The sequence below is a fragment of the Syngnathus typhle genome, linkage group LG1 (assembly GCF_033458585.1).
Source record: "Syngnathus typhle isolate RoL2023-S1 ecotype Sweden linkage group LG1, RoL_Styp_1.0, whole genome shotgun sequence".
NCBI classification, from domain to species: Eukaryota; Metazoa; Chordata; class Actinopteri; order Syngnathiformes; family Syngnathidae; genus Syngnathus; species Syngnathus typhle.
This window is the reverse complement of record NC_083738.1, coordinates 8,887,356-8,907,752: the sequence shown is the minus strand read 5'-3', so window position 1 is coordinate 8,907,752 and position 20,397 is coordinate 8,887,356. Positions and strand designations below refer to the sequence as shown.

The window sequence follows — 20,397 nt, the reverse complement described above, 5'->3', positions numbered from 1 at the left end:
CATAAGTTTGTGCAGAGCCAGTCCAGACCTCCAGGGGACGCAAAAATAGGAGCCAGAAAGTAAAGAGTTGCGTTCAGAATCTTTAGCCAAAAATGCGATTGATGACATTGTTCTCATATTTGTCTGCACTGTGATAACTCATAGCAAATAAAGAACATAAGGGATCTATGTACGTGCAGTATCTTTCCCTTCTGAAGAAGCCTAACATCTCATGTTCCATAACAGTAAGTACATTGAGGCAAAGTATGGCTCCATACCACCAAGCTCCCGTCAAGCAGCCCAAGTCACATCTGTGACTATGAAAATACAAATCAGCCACTATGTAGGCAGACTTGTGCACTTAGCAGGTGTTTTACAACAACACACAACTAGACTTCACCAGTCAGATTTAATAATGCTGAACATTTACCACTGTCTCTTCTGGCAGTGTGCAAGATGGGGAATTTGTCCCTTCCGTTTAACTGTAATGTCATGTCATCATACAGATTCCCACTGACACTACTGAAAAACATGGTGAAGTTATATGGGGAGATCCATGGAGATTTGCTTGGCACAACATATGTTTTCATCAAGTTTAAAGCCAAAGCAGAGCAACCTTAGTTGCGTCAAGCATTTCACATTTGGTACAATTGTGATTGGAGGACTTCTGAAATCCCTATAGCTAATTCTGACTTTTTTTTAAAAATACAAAATAATACAAAAATGCATAAATAAATGCATAAATAAATACATAAATAAATAAATACTACAAAATGTGTAGCCTGCATTGAGCTCATCTCATTTTGATTACATATTTAGGCACCAGGTTAACAGATGATGATGACAAAAGAAAAACAATTAGGCCTACAGGTTAGAAAGAAGTGGTGGAGATGTCACAAATATAGCATCACATACCCACCACAACAGAATTTGGCGTTTGAAATCTCTAAAAATGTATTGCATTTATCTTTTACAATAATACACAAAGAAGATTTTGCCATACCAAACTGTGAAGTCACAAACATGGCCACCATTCTTATGTTTTAATGCCTTCTTTTCCCCCCCAACTGTACCTTAATAAATTCAAGCTTCCTATGAACAATATCGTTAGCCGTTTGCCCATATATATTCTCGTTCTTGTAGTCTCAAAGCACTATTTTAATTGCAACAGGACATTTTAGATTGACCAAGACAACAAGAACAGTTTTGCTGCAATTATTGTGATTTTCTATCAAAGTTTCCAATATTCTTGGAGCCATACTGAGGGCTAATTAAGAGGAAAATAAAAGTATAATCTTAACGCTGGTTATACTTACAAGAAGACATTCAGTGCAACTTATTATTTGGAGAATAAATGTAAAAATAAGACACACCTGTCAGTTTGCATACTCTCACCTGAAAAGGGGAGGGTTCAAACAAAAACTGCACAAAATACACACCACATAAGCAACTATCACATTTTTAAATTACTGATTTCCACAGTGCATATCAATATGTAAACATATCTCATTTTCTTTCATAGTTATACGATGCAGTGCAGCAAGTTGTTGTCATGTACAAGGATAAAAACAAGATGAAATTGTATTCACACGTTACACTCTGATGAAGCAATTAATGACTAGCACAGCCCAAGTCCTTCAGGTCATTCAGTTTTGCATGACAGACATAAATTAACTCTGGGACTCGAAACACACGCACACGCACAGAGTCAAACTGCAGAGTTAACAGCTCCAATGAGCCTGAAGATAGCAAGAACATATGACATCCTAACCTCACACACTAAATACACAAACACAGCTGTGAAACACATGCATACATACACTGAATCCACATTTGTCAGGCCTAATCTTGTTTGATCAACCAATGTCCTCAAGTGTTTCCTGGAGTGCATGAAAGGGACTCGCGCTAAGGATGCTTGCACGCACATATACACAGAAGCAGTCTTGGATGCATGCTCACACAGTAAAGACACTCGTGCTACTTTCACACTGTATTCCCCCAACTATGGGTTAAATAGTACCACTGCCCAGCGGGCTCCTCGGGAGAGGAATGGGCTAAGGGAGTCAACCCCTACAGAAAATCAATTTCCCCTTGGGTTGGTGTCAGGAAGGGCATCCGGCTGTAAAAGGTTTTGCTCCAAAAATGTTCTCGGTATAGGACTCTCACCCACGAGATGGCCATGGACTGTCCCCGGTGGAAGAAAGCCATACTGACACATACATGATACATACAAATTGGTGTATCAGAGGTGTTGGTGAGGAATTCAAGTTTGGAGTTTAGATGTATGCAAGTGTCCTTTCAAGATCACGAAATGATTTCCGCTGCTGCTCACTGCTCTCCTCTCCCCCAGGGGATGGATCAAAATCACACGGGGATGGGTTCAATGCAGAGGACAAATTTCACCACACCCAGATGTGTGTGTGATGATCATTGGGACTTTAACTTTTAACTTAACTTTGAAGACATCTCATTGGATTTATTTAGATTGCACATAGAGTGAGACAGAACGCTGCTTTCTGGTAATTTAGATGTATGAGGACCTCAGATTGACTGACGATTACTTTTAACACAAAGGGCTGTGGACAACGAGTCTCGGGTGTTAACACTCGAGATGCGCTTGGTGGCGTTCAGTCTTTTACATTTCTGATAACCCGCCGGAACCCAGTCGATTAGTGGGTCAACTAGAATCTCCCTTCCCACTTCACCAAATGACATTGAATCTGGAAAAAGCTAATAAAATGGAACCTCAGATGACCAGTGTCTGTTTTAAAGATAGGTTTAAAAAAATTGTGGACAACATGAAGTTGATTTGAAGATGAAATAATCATAAATGAGTTTTTGGAACACACATTATTGGTGCATTTATAAATAGTATCAATTTATGATTAACAGATATTTTTAACCTATTGTAATGATGCAAATTGTGTCCAAAATTACAATTTCACAAGCTCAAATTTTTATAGCCATCACAGTTTCTGTCGGGCCAAATATGATGACAAAGGCTATTTCTATGTATACCACAGGATGTGAAGCACTTTTGGCAACTGAGAAACAAATCACGCTTTTCAATGATGCATAGAGGCTAGACATAAGGAAGCAATGTCCACATTTCCCCGAGTGATTTCTCATCGGAATTCTTTTGTCAGTGATGTCAACTGAGAAAAAGTATGGTCAATTCCTAACAAATTTCTTCTAACAAACAAGGTTAAAGAAATAGTCTACAAGGACATCACTTCAAACTGGGGAAAAGCTCAGCTCAGTGATAGAAAGTCTACATCATGAACCTACACACTGTAAACAATTGGTTTCACAATAATCTCCATTTAGTAGGTCAGCAAGAATGGGGGTGTTCTCTTTTCTTTCAACATTGACACACGCAGTACGTCTTTTTGTTTTTTTTCCTCATGATAAAAGAAGGAATAGTCCTGACATTTTCCTGTTTTCATCCATTTATCAATAAATTATGAAAATGATCGAGGAACCCGAGATTATTTAAAGAGAGGTGGACAGTCTGGTAAAATGTGCTCAGAATCCTGTCACGCCCTTTTTTTAATCCTCTTCCATAGATGTGAGAGAGAGGATGGAGGAAATAAAATGCGGGGAAACAAAGTTGAAAAAACATGAATGGATTTTTATAATAAGAGGTGGACAGTCTGATAAGATGTGAGAGGGGATGGAGGAAACAAAATTCAGGGAAACAAAGTTGAAAACAAATGAATGGATTTTTATGATAATGACACCAATTTTAGAGAGATGGAGGGAGAGAAAAAGGGCAGCATGTCAAGAATATGACAGAAGTCATACAAATATTTTACTGTCAAAGTGATTAGAGTAGTTACTGCTTAATTTTGTCTGGCACTAAACATACATTCCCACAAACACACACACACACATGGTGCTCTGTCCACCCTACTATTTCTGTAAACCCAAACCCGCTGTGCTTAGAAACACCTCTGAAAATGACATTTCGACATTTCACACTCAAATATAGACTCACACAAACTTGCACACACAAACAAAAGTAGGAGAGTAAGGGAGAAACTGAAAGGCCACAGACATATATTTATAGTAACACTGCAAGAAAGGTAGAAAATAAAGGCTGTTGTCTTTTGAAATAAACATCCACAACTAAACTAGCGTACTACTTATTTTCCTGCATTAGAGAATAACGTATGAAGTGACCTCGTGCTGTTGTGTCCCCCATAGACATCTGATCTGCTTTCAATCTTTTAATGATCAAATTTACCTAATTATTGTTACGCGTGAACACCTGTAATTCAAACACTGGTAATAATGTTTTTAGTATTTCTTTATTTGTAGATGTATTTTAAAATATTCTGGTAAAGTAATGACAACGTATATTCTAATAATATTTTTTCAAGCTATTCTCAGCTTTGCTCCTTTATAAATGCTTGTGGGTGTTGCGTCTGCTTATATGACGCACATTGAGTAACCTGATGTATGAAATGTGCTATATAAATAAAGCTGCCTCCTCTTGCCTTGAGAAATCCCAGCTCTTCTAAACGACCTCGCTTGTGCACAGGCCCATTTGCATTGAGAAATGCCCTCAATTGACCGTAGACAGTGGCAGAAATCCCCGCTAAGAGATTTGAAATCATGGCCAAGGGGGTAAAGAGAATCTTCATGACTGACTTTGAGATCTGAGAACCGGAAACAAAACAGAATAGGACAAGCAAGTCACATGGATACTCATATTGCAAGTTGGGGATACGTGACATCACCACATTTTAGCGCAGCCAGGCCTCATCAGGTTCAAATTGGAAACGCCCACCCGCAGAGTTAGTCTGCACTTTGAATGAATCGTACATTAAATCCTCCAGCCCACGAAGATTGCACATTGTTTGTGCAGCGATTGATTGAAATCATCCCCTCGTCACATAGCTGAATTTGTTGCATAATGGGCTTTCATTCAAATGTGGGTGGAATTATTTTACTGCTCCAACTGTCTTTGAGAAACCCTCAATTTCATCTCATTGGTTATGCATGTATAGCCGTTCTCTCTGTAGTTTAACTTTTCTACCACATTATTGTGTGAGTACACACGGTAAGAGCTTCGGGTGAATTTACGTACATCCTCGCGCTCGAGTCGTATATTGTTAAATTGCACACTTTGCATTGTTCTTATGCAAGCTTTACGCACGCTTGATAAATGACGCCCCAGGGGCACGTGACTAAATAAATATGACAATAAGATGTAGAGAAAATTCGATTTTTTTTTCGTCACTTTTGCATTTTACAGTAAATGGTCCAGGTGGCTTTAGTTCTCCCTCGCCATTATCTTCCACTGCTCTATTCAGCAAATTATAGCATTGCAATACAATCCCATGGACTCTTTCTCTCTCTCTGGGGAAAGATTGGATTTCCTCTTAAACTGTCATTGATTCGTCAGCTGAGCATTGTGAAATAGATGGATAAGACAAACCTGAAAGAACATGATGACAGTATATTTGAAAGTTTACATCAACAGAGTGAAAGATAAAAACTGACTCGGTGCATTGTTCATCAGCCTCAAATTTTGCATGTTTGTGAATTTATGAGTTTATTCTGTGAGCATGTGTTCGTGTAACGTCTGTGATTTGAGATTGTCTTAATGTGAATGTCTTAGTGTGTGTGGGGGGTTGAGCAGACACCATTACGCCACTTCTAATAACATCACATTCAGCACGTAGCCTTTCAGACCATAATGTCTGTATACAATATTGTGCTCATGTAAGCACACTCGTAAGTGTCTTAGGGACCCTGAGTTACAGAGAGCAGACTAACAATGTGTGTGGAAGATTCCTATATTTTTTTTCTATCAGAGTTTAATTTTTTTTTAAAGATACATTTTGATTTATTGCACTTGGTTAAATAAAAGTGTATTCAAAACTACATCTGTTGTGCTCAGAGGACTGACTGGGCTATAGTTATAACATTAAAACAAAATGTAATTTTATGGTTTTTGAATTATGGCGGAATCACAAACACACATGCATGCACACACGCAAAGAAAAAGCCAATGACTAAGCAAAGCACTCTGGCAAAGTTAATCCATATGCTCACTGATCTGAAGCCTCACAAGAGGTTATGAAGGAAAAAAATCAACACAACAAAACAGTGTGGTAATATTGCAGCGACTCGAAGAAACAATCTTCAAATCAGAGGGTTGAGACATTCCAGTCATGACAATCCCATATGGAAACACCATGTGTGCTCATCCATTAAACATAAAAATGCATAACAAATAACCACACAATCTGCTGAATGGCACAAAGACACAATAACACCAAAGAAAACACCCACAAAATTTAGTTGGTTTAATGATCCATTTGGCATTGACCAGCATCTTTTTGGCAATCCATTAATTGAATTGCAGGTGTTAGTATTTTTTTTCTTCTTTCTTTCTTTCTTTCTTTCTTTCTTTCTTTCTTTCTTTCTTTCTTTCTTTCTTTCTTTCTTTCTTTCTTTCTTTCTTTCTTTCTTTCTTTCTTTCTTTCTTTCTTTCTTTCTTTCTTTCTTTCTTTCTTTCTTTCTTTCTTTCTTTCTTTCTTTCTTTCTTTCTTTCTTTCTCTCTTTCTTTCTTTCTTGCAGGACTTCATCACCAAGCAGTCCAAATTAGACTTGTCAGTTATTTTAGCAGGTAACCAGTCTAAGGATTTCCACAGGCTTTGGAAATACACTTACGTTCAAAGGTTTGGGGTCAACCATGAAAACTAAGATAGGGTTTTCAAGGGTTTTCCAGGGTATTCTAGCCTTATTACACAATTAGCAAACAACATTTCCTGACAGAGCAATCCCAAGGGATGATTAAAGTTGAGTCTAAGTCTATTGGAACACTGAAAGGATGGTTGCTGGGAATGGGCCTTTATACACCAATGTAGATATTGAATTAAAAACCAGACATTTGCAGCTAGAATACTCATTTACAACATTAGCAATGTTTAGAGTGTATTCCTGATTAGTTTATCCTCGTTGAAAACAATAGCGTTTTATTTTAAAAGTGAGGACATTTCTAAGTGACCTCAAACTTTTGAACGGTAGTGTACCGCCGAAGTGTGTTGACCATAGAGGTTGAAATTTGATCGTTTCAGCTGCGTGGGAGGTTCATGGTGGGTTTGGAGCTGTTCCCTCTGCTTGCGTGAGGTCTCTCAGGAACAAAGCTCACATTAAAGCCCCTGAGCAGCAAACAATTGTGTGTTTTCAAAAGCAGCACATTTTTTATTCATGTCGGGATTTGTTCAAGGTCGCAAAAGTTCAACATGCAGTTTCCAGACACTCACCTGTACCTTTCTTGTCACCAGGGAATTTTGGACATTTTAAAATTTTCCTTACAAGACAAAACACGAAAACTGTTGCCAAACCTTTGCAACCTTGAAGGAAACCTGACAAATTCCGACGTGAACGTGCATTTCTCTACCTTTGCCAGCAGCCGCAATTAACCCCTGTGGGATAGGGGCTGTATTGATAGTAGGCTAAGACCTGGACTGCAGAGAGGATCTGCCCGTCCAATATGACACACACTCATACACACAATGTCAAAGGTTCAGATTATTTTATTCGTTTTACACACTTTTTTATTTTATTTTAATTTATTTTTAAAATGTAATGATAGATTTCTAAGGATGAGATATTAAAGATGTTTAGATGCATGGCAACACAGTTACCTTCCATTAGTTATCCTTGGAAAAATGGCAATGAGCCTTCCAGAACATACTACATTTCCCCTGAGACTTACGAATATGTCACCTGGTAGGGCAAATGTTCAGATATATTTATTGAACTCCTCAATTCTGATTGTACAAGTGATACCTGCACAGCTGCAGACAAAAGTGGAGGAATAGCAATTTGAGTTGCTAATGTATTGTGGTGGACTTAAATTTAAATGACATGTGGTGACAGTGAAACAATGTCATCCCCAATAAGAAATACATTTCTAACAATGCCATCCCCAGCCCCACTCCCCTCCCGCCGTTCTCAGGCGAGAATCCGGCTCATTCTTTCAGTGCTGAGATTGAGTTGAATAAACATTGACAGTACAGAATGGAACAATTGAGATGATATAGGCAAAACCCTCAGTGCAGGTAAACGAGATAAGCTCCTGGGCACAAGTTGACATTACGTTTCATTTGCCTTGTGTGAAGCAGGCTGTTTTCCAGCGGGAACATTGAGATCTCACATGTACACGCATAAACAACGACTGACGTGGTGATATAGTTGGCCTCCATGGATATTAAACTAATATGAATTTATCCCCGAAAGCGTTATTATGAAACCACTACCTCAGTGTTGGTTTCATGATAATGCATCAGTAACACGCACGCACACACGCACGGACACATATCAATACGCATTTCATTTCCCTTAATATTCCCTCTGCACCCATTTTAAAACCTGCTCTATTGACACTATAATAGTCCACTGGGAGCCCTAAGAAAAAATGTGAAGACAAGATTTATTGCTCACGCACAGTCACGAATGCGGACACACGCATGCAATGTGTTGCTGCGAAAACAACTCCCCTGGCTCACGTATAGAAACATTCTTACCTCTATCCCGCACAGTGAAAAGCATGCATTAGGAAACAGTGCCATGCAAGATTTGTGCTGCACACACACAAACATATTTGTTGGGAGAAGGAACCTATTTAAATGCTAAGTAAGCAGTCTCCCTTTTGGGGCTGTGATTATACAGCGGATCTCATAAGCAATGCTTCACAAATAGATTTGCACATGTAGAACTTAATTACAAGCGGCCTCGTTTCTCTATGTGTGTCGTATTCCCAGGAATACATCTATTGAGAGAGGTGGGATTAGCTCATCATGTTTGCTTGTAAGGACCATGTAGCTGTTGTTAAGATTTGATTTACATAAGCAAGTTTGAGTTCAAGTTCCAGTCTCCCTTTGAATTCTCCCTTGCCTTTTGCTTTTTTTAAATGTGTTTCACACGCACATGCACAACCATAGCTTTAGTAAAACAAAATTAACCCGAGTGGCTTGACGAAAGTGAGTAAATAGGGTATACTGGTAAAGGAAGAAAACTGGAATCCTGAATCTGTAGTTTTGCCTCTCCGTGCACACACGCATTTTGTCAAGCGTTTCAGATTCACATCTTGGCCAACATTTTTAATTAACGTGGAATATGAGCTGCTTAACGGGTATTTTTCGAAAGGATTCTGGTAAGAATAATCTCGAGTATTCTAAGTGACTATGAATTAAGGTAATCCTACATGGGACACAGAGGTTTTTGGGGAATTATGAAACCATATTTCAATAAATGTGTTTAAACTAAATGCTTATTACCCCAAGATAATGTCTTTAGCTGTTTTTTCAAGGTGAAAGGTGCAGATGGTGGAATGCTCTCGGTGTGCCGATGGTATTTGGGTGTATTTAAATGGGGTGGAGAAATTGCCCACCTCAATGCAAATGAGCCTTAGTGAGCAACAACATCTAAGTCGCTAACACCAGCACTAACAGCCACACACAGTTTTGGAGGCGGCGCAAATAACACCTACAGAGGCTGGTGTAAAAGTGCCGCTACTCAGCGGAAGCTTCTTGGCATCTGTGTTGCCAGATCATTGTGAGAGAACGCTCTGAGTCTGACATGTACAAGACATCCATCCATCCATCCATCCATCCATCCATCCATCCATCCATCCATCCATCCATCCATCCATCCATCAATCCATCCATCCATCCATCCATCCATCCATCCATCCATCCATCCATCCATCCATCCATCCATCCATCCATCCATCCATCCAACCAACCAACCAACCAACCCACCCAACCACCCACCCACCCAACCACTAACCCACCCACCCACCCAACCCACCCACCCACCTACCTACCTACCTACCTACCTACCTACCTATCTATCTATCTATCTATCTATCTATCTATCTATCTATCTATCTATCTATCTATCTATCTATCTATCTATCTATCTATCTATCTATCTATCTATCTATCTATCTATCTATCTATCTATCTATCTATCGATCTATCTATCTATCTATCTATCTATCTATCTATCTATCTATCTATCTATCTATCTATCTATCTATCTATCTATCTATCTATCTATCTATCTATCTATCTATCATCCAAATCGTTTATCAATGGGAGGGCATGTCAATCTGGCCCTCAGTTGCTTAAAAAAGTCCTACAATAACATTTTCATGGTCAGAGACACACGTTGTGTCACTCGCTGATCCGAGACATTCTACTCTGGCAAAACATGAAATGGAAACCCCTTTGAGCGCTGTGTGCACCTTCTGGCAAGAAAAGGCACAATCTTATAGGCTTGAGATGCAGAGCCAGTGCCACTGTGGACTAACTTGCGCAAATGGAGGTGCTGGTCAGCATGATAATGTTCCAGCTGTCCAGCAATACTGAGCAGCCACAAACTTCAACCTGTTTTCCAAATTTCTTGTTCTTTGCCGCAACTGTATATCACGACTGCGACAAATGACTTGTTGTTTTTTCTTCTGACACAGAAACCGCATGAATCTCTTTAGCACTCGGTCCACTGGAACCAGCATCTCTGTAGGTACCTTCTCTTTCCCCCCTCTATCTCTTTCTCTCTTTCTTTCTCTCTCTCTCGCCATTAATAAAGCCATGGCTACTATGAACACAGGCTGACAGAGATAAATGGGAAAAGAGCAGAAGGAGAAGGAAAAAAATTCAAGGAACAAGGGAAGAAACTGGAGAGTGGGCTGCAAGGGAAGAGAAGAGTCCTCTAATGTTTCTTATTTTAAAAGGAACGCATCCAAACAGGGTTTCTATTTTTGTGTTTGCTAAAGCGATTGAAAAGGAGTTTCCACCGAGGATAAAAAGGTTAACAGATCATTTTTAAAGTCCCCCATTACACCTATACACAAAAGGATGGAATAGGTGCTTGTCTGTATGAAAACACAGAGTGAGAAAAAAAATAATAGGGGAGAACACAAGTGTATAAGGCTAATTTGTTCCCCATTTTCCTGTCGTACTTGATTTGGTGATGCTACATCATCACTGTTTGAAAGAAGCAATACGTTTTATACACTGGCAGTGACCATTGAATAAACTGAGGATACAACAGTGATGATATTCTGTGAATGCTGCCCGTACAGCATCAAATGTTACTTTGATTGGAATGTTAGCCTCCTCGGTAAATTCTCACAAATCAAACATCCAAGCTACACATTATTTCATTCTATGCATTCAGTAAGAATATTTATAGTTTCATCTTTCACGTCAGTGTGACGTATGCATAAATATTCTATGACTGTGTCATGCCTGGTGGCTATAACTCCCCCGCCGTTGATTTTAAATCGTCACAAACCGGTTGTGATAACTATAATCCCTACTCCTTCAAAATTAGCTATATTTGTGTCAAGTTATACTTAACACCTCTTGCTGACATTATAATTTAGTGTGACAAACTGTCAATTCTTTTTTTAGTCTTGCACACCACATTCTTATTAGGATGTTTGCTCTGCAGTGATGCCCTGCATGTGTGTGCAAGATCTCATCTCATCATTATGATCATTCAGCCCATTGGTTTGGGACCTCCCGAACAATATCATACCAAAATTCTCGGATCACCGGTGTATTCTAAAGTTCACCCTTTCATTCCCTGTGCCCCTCGAAATTAGATCTGAAAATGTCATTTATCTTGATTTGACTGTGCCTCCTGCTTTCCAAAGGAGAGAGTGATATCATTTCTGCCTTTGCTCATTGTTTTACTGTCATGCAATGTCTTACAAATTGAAATCTAACATAGTATAGATAACATACGTATAAATTGCATCTATCTATCTATCTATCTATCTATCTATCTATCTATCTATCTATCTATCTATCTATCTATCTATCTATCTATCTATCTATCTATCTATCTATCTATCTATCTATCTATCTATCTATCTATCTATCTATATATCTATATATACATATATATATATGAAACAAAATCTAAGCTTTCCTGAAATTCATAGCTTAATATCGGGTTTTATATATTGACTCTGCAGTAACTTCTTTAATCAGATATTAATGGTGTTTGCTGTGATTTCTGGACTATAAACCGCACCCGAATATAAGCCACGAGCTAAAATTGGAATTGGGGGAAATTCTGTTTCGTTCACATATAAGCCACACTGGACTTTAAGGCGCAGGTGTTTTAATGTTTCATTTCCATATATAGGAGAATATGCACAAATCATTTAATGCAATAAAAGTCATGAAAGTCCATAGATCAGACACACTGGACTATAAGATGCAGGATTCAAAGTTTGTGCAAAAAAGTAGCGGTTTATAGTCCATAAAATACGGTAATCTATACATATTCACCAATGGTTTCATTTCATGCAGGGGGACGCTAGTTTTGTTTGATTTTATTAGACTGAAAAACTAACCGCAACACCAAAGGAAGCTGTAATGCTATTTAAAATATGTGAAACTGGAGAAAAGACATTATTCAAGTTCATTCTAAGAAGAAAAAACAGCTGGGTATAAATTTGTCACAAGGCCATTTTGTCAATTTTCAAGATGATCTAATTGGTCAAAAAGTAATTCAGTTTGTGCCCTTGCCAGCAGCTTGAGCAGCTTGAGCCAGCAGCCACAGTCGTGGTTTGGATGTCAAATAGAAGTTTAATCATTGAAGTTTGATCAGAAGTCCATTCATTTAAAATAACAGGAACTATTTCCATTTTGGTGACATTGTTTTCCTACTTTTCCTGACTGACATTTGTTGTTTATCTAATCAGCTCACTTTTATTTGTCATTTTGATTAGCCCATAATGAATTTGACAGACACAAAAATAATTGCTAAATGTCGAAGCACAATGTTGCAAAGCCTGACTGTATGAATGTGGTGACTTAAACCGGTACCCCAATGAACAAAAAATTGGGAACATCTCTTATTGTGACGCAAACCAGAACGTTTCAACAACAATGATGAACAAATTGTCGAATGAATATCTATCTGATGGTGTCAATAAAAACTGAACATGGGTATCTTTGTATGGGCAAAAGTTTGGATACAGCATTTGTATGCTGTGTCTGTATGTTCTGGTCATAACGGCGTTCTCAGTCAGTGAATTCTCAATTATTAATTGTGGAGTAAACTATATAGACTTTTTTCACTCGATTGTATGGTTATTTTATACTGTTTTCTATGCTTATCGTTATGTTCGACGAAGCAATGATGCAATCAATCATATTTTCAGCAGGTAATGAAGGATGTAACGACAAACCAAAAAGCTCAAGATATACCATGAAGCTGTAACGTACGAGTTTTTATTCTAAATTGATGCTTTGTTTGAATATATTCTTGCACAACCCTCAACTGTTCCATTGCTTTAAGGCTACCCACTTCTGTGCTTTTTCCGAGTAATGAAGTAGAATCAGCACAGAAACATGTCAAATCATTTTGGCAAGACGCTGATCTTTGCCATATTACGGCTGCTGTTGTAGCAAGCTGGGATTGCTGTTGCTGCTGTGTACACTATTACTCCATTTGATCACAATCCATAGGGACTAGCCTGTCAGGGAATGTTACGTCAACTAAGAAGAGGCTACAGACACTGGTAGATTTGCTGAGGGGTGTACTGGAGAGTCACAGTGATGAAAGGGGAGGGGGCACATAAAGGAAGTAGAGGACAGCTCTTTGTAATTCTTATCAGGTACAGTATATTTCAATTTTGTACTGTACACTGTACTGTGTAGTGTAGAAGTGTCAAAATTAAATCAATTTGACAATGAATCCGTTATCAAATTAATCAACAACTATTTCAATAATGGAGTGATCATTTTCAGCCATTGTTTAACTTAAAGTTGTCCAGATCCTCAGGATGATTATCTTTTTCATTTAATCAAAAGAACATTTGCAAATATCTGCTATTTGGTTCTCCTCAAGCTGCTACTCTACACCTGTGCCATCTCTCTTGGTGAACACTCCTGTTTGGAAGGCCACTTTTGTTGGCGCTTTGTTTGAATTCTGATCTTCGTCTCTGAACTTTTTTGTCTCACCCGCTGCTCAGGCCCCGCATTGCCTCACGTGACTGCTCCAATCAGGGTGCCAGCCAGCCCCCCTGTCTGCACAGCCTGCCAAGCCCCAAATGTAAAATCAACCTTTTTTTTTTTTAAATAACTCCAGACTTCAGGTGTCTGCATTGGGGTCCTATGTACTAACTTACACAACATCAATCCTCCTTGTGTGATATTACTTAGTTGTTGTTTTTTAATGCTAAACTACACATAGTAAACAACGACAAAAATGTGAATCATTTTAAAAATGGTTTTGTAATACACTTTAATGCACAATAAAACGTTAAATTGTGTATAGCATAATCGATTCTAAGAATATTTGATCATGACAGCCCTTACATAACGTATTCTGCTCTAAATTTACAACAAAAGATAAGAGGCCGTGACAGTGCATATTTGCCGCAATCAACCAATAATTAGCACTGATTAAAATCCTTCAACCATCGATATTTATGATGACTGAATGAAAACCGCCTCCATTGTTAGAGCTTGGATTATTAGAACATATCATTTACATGTTTAAAAATAAACATACTGTATCAATTCACATTTGTAAGATGACCAAATCACATAGAGCCAACGTAAGACAATGTTGCTTTCCTATGACAATTGCCTTTCAAGCTTTATAAATGGAAGTTGAAACGTTGAAGCTGAACTAGCCGCCAGCAAGATAAAATCCTTTGGTGTTCTGCTTCATTGCCAAGGTTTTTGCGACGTCTAACTCTGGATGCAGATGAAAAATGTCCTCTCACTCAGGGATCCAATCGCATTTAAGCACGTTTCCTCTTTTGTCAAGTAAATTGAGAAAAAGACCTGTGACCAGAATGACTAACACAAGGACAGTTATAATAGTTGCACTCCAGACACTGTGACCGCCAAGAAGACCATCGCTGCCAGGGAGTCTGTCTACTGTTGGGGATGCCATGAGTGACACAAAGAGATGTTTGCTGGACAGCATTAAACGACACCTCCACCCTGTGTGTCTTTCCAGCAACTATATATTATAGGTAGTCGTCCGACAAAACAATCAAAGTATGTCCACTTAACACTGACAAGGATGAAAGCTAAATATAAATATCATTAGCAATGAATCAGCGCTCGGCATTCATCAACCTTCAAGTGCTGTATCGTCGCGCAAACCCCTGTGTCAGCAGATAGCTACCCTTCTGACAGAGAATATAGTGAATCACCAAGTCCTTATCAGCTGCAGGGCTCCATTCTGAACTCAGCTTGTCCTCCACATTGCTGTGAGCTGACCTACAGGTGCCAGAACACTCCCTAAGGACATTGCTATCATTTGTTGCAGAAACTAATTTAGAAGTGGTGTAGTTCCATTTACTTTTCATGTTGCAATAATAGATGCACTCCCACAACGACGAGTGAGCTGAAACCCGTACCTGCTGACTGAGGGCAAACTTAGTTTTTATAGTCAATATATTTGACAGAAAGTTATATTTATGAATTCTGTTTAGTGTTGAATTCAATCTGTGAAAGGATGGATCCCAAGATGCGTCTTGAACATATGATGCACGACCAAGTCAGCTTACGTTGCATTTTCAGTTGTTCAGACTAGCCAAAATGCACTGGAGCCAATATAGCTTTTTTGTATCCCGAGTCCAGGAAAATAAATATTTCTTAAAATATTCCTGAACGTGTAGGCAGCTTGAATTACAGAGTCTAAAATGGAAATAAATGTGTTTTGAAATACTATTCAATAAAAAAAAATATCCCCTCCATCAAATGCCGAGCTGCCTCTGCGAAAATACGATTGACAATTTTTTAAGAACCTTACTGTGACAAAATACGAAGAAGCTTTGATCCTTTCCTCAAGCATGACACAAAATGTCACATTTTGATGCGAGTGAATCATCACTCTTGTCCATTGTGCATCGTGACTTTGAGCAAAACACATTTTGAATTTGTTGAGATACATAGGACAAAGCAAAAACAGCAAACCTGGCGTCATTGAAATGAGTAAACATGTATAGTGAAAGAAAAAGCACCAGTACTTAATAAAAAAAATATTTACAACAATAAATATGTCAATAAGGTGCCATGGAGTTTCAAAGTACATTAGATAAGGACAAATAACCATTTTAGGCGATTTGAGTCTGATGAATATTCTCATCAAGCGTATTTCTGAGGCAGGGTGAACCTGAGCAAACAGACAGCGAAATGAACTAGCCAGCGAAGAAAGGGCGTGACATTGAAATGAAAAACACGTCTATCTCCTTGTGCTGGGGTTTTAATAACTATGACTTTTTGGTTATCTAAAACTAATTTAATGTTAAATAATTTAAGCAAATTATCAGCTGTACTAAAATTATGTTTGTGATTGTGGGCATGCAGTTTTAGAACTGAAGTCAGTTGTATTTTGCAGTGAGTAATGCATATTACGTATTAGGTTCCTTAATTATGGGTGAAATGATCTTAAACTTTGGACATATTTTATGGACCTCCTGGCTTGCACTTATTGCGCTGTTATTTCAAGAAGGGCAGTTGTATTATTGCTTAACTTCCCTGTTATTTATTTGTTTGTTTGTTTATTTATTTATTTATTTATTTATTTATTTATTTATTTATTTATTTATTTATTTATTTATTTATTTATTTATTTATTTATTTATTTATTTATTTATTTATTTATTTATTTATTTATTTATTTATTTTTAAAAAGCTAGAATTTACTTAAAGGAAGACACATTTGAAAGATAGCTAGTCAATTTGACAATCACAGTAAGTTGGAGAATGAGGGAGAAGACACTGCGGGAAAATTAGCTGACATTAAGTAAAAAATGGGTGAAATTTAGATTCAGCTGGGAACGTGCTAAGTTCACATATGCAAGCTTTAACGGTTGCCTTGAGTTTCTTCCACCGTATAATGCTGGGGTCAAGATAACGATTTGTGACCTGTAGTACTGTGTAGATCTATCCAGTATTTAGCCTTGCTGACCCTTCAAGGCCACCGTTTAGCTGTTCATTGCCCTCCTCCGTCTTGTCGAGGTCATCATGACACTCCGCCAGACAATTTTCAAATGTATCTTCTGTATCTTCATTTGATCTCATCCTTTCTGTTGTGGAACTATCTTCCGTTCAAACTTACTTCACTCCCTGTTCTTTGTCTACCACATTGTTTCTTTTTTTAATTTTTATTCATTGTGTATTTCCACAATCAGGACTTCCTTCGTCTATAACATCGTCTTCACTTGATTCCACCTAAATATTTTTTAACTAGAACAATTCTGAGATGACCGTCTATGAGGTGATTTAAATTTCTTCGACATAAATGCTCACAGGTGGCTTCAAACGTTTACAGCACCAATTCAGCACTAACATAAGCTCAGTTCACATCAGCAATAAAGTTGATGGATGGATGAACGGACGGACAAAATTACTACTATGTACTTACTGGACAAATCGATGACACCATCTTAAACCACGCATGCACACATGCGCACACACACACACACACGCATGCAGCATGCAAGGCTTCCAAGCATGCTTGCATTCTGACTGCACCTTGCTGCTAAACAACCAGTATTGTTAAACCCTACGAATTCTCTCCTTGTATGAGTAGCTGTGTAACACACATCTGTCTTCTCTGCTCTTACATACACTCAACATGTCTACACACTATTGCATGACTAACACACTCTTTCTGTTCTCTGAACAGAAACTCCCTCTAATGCTCATACAGAGAAGAGGACATGGAGAGAGCGGGAAGGAGGAAGAGAAAACACCTGCTGGGCTGTAAAGCACTCAGACAAACAGCGCCTGTATTTGGATGACTTGAACAAATGGCAAAATTATACAGTCGATCCCCAAAAAGCTGCTTTGTCCTCACTGCTAGTTGACGGAATAGAAAACAGCATAAACCGTTTTTTTTAGTTGTTTTTCAGCAACGTGAGGCATGTTTGTAGAGGTCTAGAGATGGACAATAAAACAATGGTCTTTTTGTTTGGCATGGGGGCAAAAACTTCTTTATACATCAGTGCACAGCATCATACTGAGGAATGCGTTGGTATGTAAAGTAAGCTACATAAGGGGCTGAATATTAGGAACAGCTCTCACTGTGTGATGCAGTGCAGTATCCTGCTGGTAAACACACAAAATGCATCTTGTTCAGGGGCATCTGGGCACCGACTATTGATGGGCACGAAAGGCAACGTTGGCCTTCAAAGGGGGCCCACAACATAAATATGACACCCAAAAAGATTCCCACTCACACATCAACGCCTAGATCTTGCACCTATGTATATATGCATAATATTTGACTATGTTAATTAAATTGGAACAATCTGAGCAATCTCTTTGAACCTTTTCACGAGGGCCGGGCACTAAGGAAAGCGTGGGTACAAAATGGTCATGAGGAAGTGACAAGTGCGTCTTTTTTAATATACCACTCTGCGCTATGTAATGCCAGTTTTGTTGATTTCTGCTCAATGCACAAACAAGCGCGTGCACGGACGCACGTTCATGTGTTTGTCGCGTATGGTCACGTTGTTGGTAGTTGAGTCACTTGAACGCGACCGCACACGCACGGACATACACGCTCAGCCTTCAACACACAAGCGGGCGCACACACACAACTTGCCAAGTGCGGTGCCCACATGTGAGCCACGCGTAAAATGGAAACCTCTTACCTGCTATGTCAGAGCTGCAAGCAGAGTCCCCAAACGGATGACAATTAAAATCTTGACCTGGGCAGTATCTTATATATATTTTTTTAATAATCCAACCCCCCTCCGCTCTTTTCACCGCTGCAGCCAAATGTTCCCCCTTCAGAAGGTCGCGTCCTCTCGCCCCCTTCTCCCAAAGAGGCACTAGGAACCTCTGACAGAACTTTCTGGGTTCCAAAAATCCCTTTCTAAAGCCTCTCCCTTTTTTCCGCTCTTCTCTTGAATATGATAGTGACACTGGTCGGTCCTTCGTTGCCCGCGCATTACGCTGGAGCAGTCTGTCCACTTTTACGCAGCCCAAATGCACGGAGGATTTTACATGAGAAAAATACTGATGGATGATCGGACAGAGCGCTGATATTGATTTTGGGAGAAAAAAACTTTGTGCTCGTCATTCTAAATGCGTAATCGTTCTCATTCCTCACTTGAGCAGCTGAAATCTAATGATAGGCTAATTAACTGGCAGTCAATACACGAGCAACGTGTTGTAAGAGTCGTAGTCACTTCCCTCCGTTATATTCCAAAATGTCAAAATGCAGTTCCTGGTCTTGTTTCACGCAAAAGTGCGCGCTGATATCGCTCCAAACACTCCAAAAATACGTCGAACCATGACAACCCCCAAGTTCTATTGCTTTAGACGTGCTGTCAGCGTTTTCCAAATATATTTTTCTTCCTAAATCCACGTAGAGATGCTTGTAAAATTAAGTAAAAGTCTTCTCCTCTTCACTCCATTCTGTGCTTGAAGCTGTCTTTCGAATAATCTCCTGTAAGGAAAAAAGCTGTTAGAAGCCTCGAGTCACTTCTTTAGCTTTCTTCTTCTAAAGATGGGAGCAGGGGGGAGGAAGAGAAAAGAGTGTTGATGTCTTCTCTTTCCGCCATATCGGACCTTACGGGATGATGAGAGGACGAGGAAGATGTGAGAAAGGGGCCACTACGCTTATGTCACAGATCAACTACACTTTTCCCCTGTGGAGGAATGCGCCTCCTCCTCCTCCTCCCCCTCCTTCTCATACTCTTCCTCCTCCTCCACCTCCCCTCGCTCTCGGGTCTAGTGGGGGTTCGGATCCAAACTGAGTTAAATAACCGAACGATAGTTTGTATTTATATTTTTTATTTTAAGCTCTCTACGTCCAAATTTTGTGATCTTTGTGTTCGAAGATGCGAGGCATCCCCACCCCCGCGTGAAGAGCGCTGTCTTTTCAGCACCACAATCCTGCACAGTGGAATCCTTTCAGAAAGTGAAGAGGAAACTTTTTCGTTCTTGATCATTTAATATGATAAATGATCAGAATTCTGTCGCCAGGAGCCACAGAGCAAATGAGGGGATATGAAAGAGAGTTTGAGAGCCATACGTGGGTTTTTAAGCTTGAAAAGTGCCGCTGTGCTGCCCCCTTTCGGTTACAAAGAGTCCTGCCGTGAGAGTTGAAGAAAGTCTGCACTGCTCAAGACGATAGACGTCTCAACAATTGCTCAAGGCAATTGCTCCCAAGAGATATGATAAATACTTTGCCAATATGTCCCCTCAGATCTTCAATCATATTTACAGCCATTAAAACAAAATAATGTTTTTTGAGAAGCTTTAGGTTAAAACGCATAATAAAATATCGAGCCATTATACATACACTAGAGAAAAATCACACAAGCAAATAATGTCACAAAAAGAATGAATACTGAAATGATCTCGCTCACAAATGTACTTATTCGGAAATCTG

The 20,397-nt window shown here is 39.0% G+C and overlaps 1 protein-coding gene across 2 annotated transcripts in view; it reads right to left on the bottom strand.

The window, feature by feature from the left end:
* The window catches only part of il1rapl2 (interleukin 1 receptor accessory protein-like 2), a 214,271-nt gene extending 194,627 nt beyond the window's left edge, over positions 1-19,644 (bottom strand). For both annotated transcript variants that reach the window (XM_061291097.1, XM_061291089.1), the window contains exon 1: positions 18,650-19,644. The gene's annotated coding sequence lies outside the window, so the exon portion shown is untranslated. The remainder of the gene's footprint in view (positions 1-18,649) is intronic.
* Between the last annotated feature and the right edge of the window lie 753 nt (positions 19,645-20,397).